The following is a 2,451-nucleotide window of genomic DNA, read 5'->3' as shown; positions in this document are numbered from 1 at the left end:
ATCAACGTGACCGAAAGATAAAGTTCCTACGATCAGATCGTGGAGGAGAATATTTAAGTCACGAATTTGGCACACACTTAAGGAAATGTGGAATCGTTTCACAACTCACGCCGCCTGGAACACCTCAGCGAAACGGTGTGTCCGAACGTCGTAATCGCACACTATTGGATATGGTGCGGTCTATGATGTCTCTTACCGATTTACCGCTATCATTTTGGGGATACGCTCTAGAGACAGCTACATTCACTTTAAATAGGGCACCGTCTAAATCCGTTGAGACGACACCGTATGAATTATGGTTTGGGAAGAAACCTAAGCTGTCGTTTCTAAAAGTTTGGGGATGCGATGCTTATGTCAAGAAACTTCAACCTGAAAAGCTCGAACCCAAGTCGGAAAAATGCGTCTTCATAGGATACCCTAAGGAAACTATAGGGTATACCTTCTACTTAAGATCCGAAGGCAAGATCTTTGTTGCCAAAAACGGATGCTTTCTGGAAAAAGAGTTTCTCTCGAAAGAAGTAAGTGGGAGGAAAGTAGAACTCGATGAAGTACTACCTCTCGAACGGGAGAGTGGTGCAGCTCAGGAAAATGTTCCTGTGATGCCCAAACCAACTGAAGAGGAAACCAATGATGATGATCAAGGTACTTCGGATCAAGTTGCTACTGAACTTCGTAGGTCCACAAGGACACGTTCCGCACCAGAGTGGTACGGCAACCCTGTCCTGGAAATCATGTTGTTAGACAACGGTGAACCTTCGAACTATGAAGAAGCGATGGCGGGCCCAGATTCCAACAAATGGCTAGAAGCCATGAAATCCGAGATAGAATCCATGTATGAAAACAAAGTATGGACTTTGACTGACTTGCCCGATGATCGGCGAGCGATAGAAAACAAATGGATCTTTAAGAAGAAGACGGACGCGGATGGTAATGTCACCATCTATAAAGCTCGACTTGTCGCTAAGGGTTATCGACAAGTTCAAGGGATTGACTACGACGAGACATTCTCTCCCGTAGCGAAGCTTAAGTCCGTCCGAATCATGTTAGCAATTGCCGCATACTATGATTATGAGATATGGCAGATGGGCGTCAAAACGGCATTCCTTAACGGGCATCTTAAGGAAGAGCTGTATATGATGCAGCCGGAAGGTTTTGTCGATCCTAAGAACGCTAACAAAGTATGCAAGCTCCAGCGATCCATTTATGGGCTGGTCCAAGCATCTCGGAGTTGGAATATTCGCTTTGATGAGATGATCAAAGCGTTTGGGTTTATGCAGACTTATGGAGAAGCCTGCGTTTACAAGAAAGTGAGTGGGAGCTCTGTAGCATTTCTCATATTATATGTGGATGACATACTCTTGATGGGAAATAATATAGAATTTCTGGACAGCATTAAGGCCTACTTGAACAAATGTTTTTCAATAAAGGACCTTGGATAAGCTGCTTATATATTAGGCATCAAGATCTATAGAGATAGATCGAGACGCCTCATAGGTCTTTCACAAAGCACATACCTTGATAAGATTTTGAAAAAGTTCAAAATGGATGAGTCCAAGAAAGGGTTCTTGCCTATGTTACAAGGTGTGAGATTGAGCTCAGCTCAGTCACCGACCACGGCAAAAGATAAAGAAGAGATGAGTGTCATCCCCTATGCTTCAGCCATAGGATCTATTATGTATGCCATGCTGTGTACCAGACCTGATGTAAACCTTGCCGTAAGTTTGGTAGCAAGATACCAGAGTAATCCCGGCAAGGAACACTGGACAGTGGTCAAGAATATCCTGAAGTACCTGAAAAGGACAAAGGACATGTTTCTCGTTTATGGAGGTGACGAAGAGCTCGTCGTAAAGGGTTACGTCGACGCTAGCTTCGGCACAGATCTGGATGACTCTTAAGTCACAAACCGGATACGTGTATATGTTGAATGGTGGAGCAGTAAGCTGGTGCAGCTGCCAGCAGAGCGTCGTGGCGGGATCTACATGTGAAGCGGAGTACATGGCAGCCTTGGAGGTAGCGCATGAAGCTATTTGGGTGAAAGAGTTCATCACTGACCTAGGAGTCATACCCAATGCGTCGGGGCCAATCAAACTCTTCTGTGACAACACTGGAGCTATTGCCCTTGCCAAGGAGCCCAGGTTTCACAAGAAGACCAGGCACATCAAGCGTCGTTTCAACTCCATCCGTGAAAATGTTCAAGATGGAGACATAGAAATTTGCAAAGTACATACGGATCTGAATGTCGCAGATCCGCTGACTAAACCTCTCTCGCGAGCAAAACATGATCAACACCAGAACTCTATGGGTGTTCGATTCATCACAATGTAACTAGATTGGTGACTCTAGTGCAAGTGGGAGACTGTTGGAAATATGCCCTAGAGGCAATAATAAAAGTATTATTATATTTCATTGTTCATGATAATTGTCTTTTATTCATGCTATAACTGTATTATC

This window comes from Triticum dicoccoides, chromosome 2B (genome assembly GCF_002162155.2).
Source record: "Triticum dicoccoides isolate Atlit2015 ecotype Zavitan chromosome 2B, WEW_v2.0, whole genome shotgun sequence".
Lineage (NCBI taxonomy): Eukaryota > Viridiplantae > Streptophyta > Magnoliopsida > Poales > Poaceae > Triticum > Triticum dicoccoides.
This window is presented reverse-complemented; position numbering follows the sequence as displayed.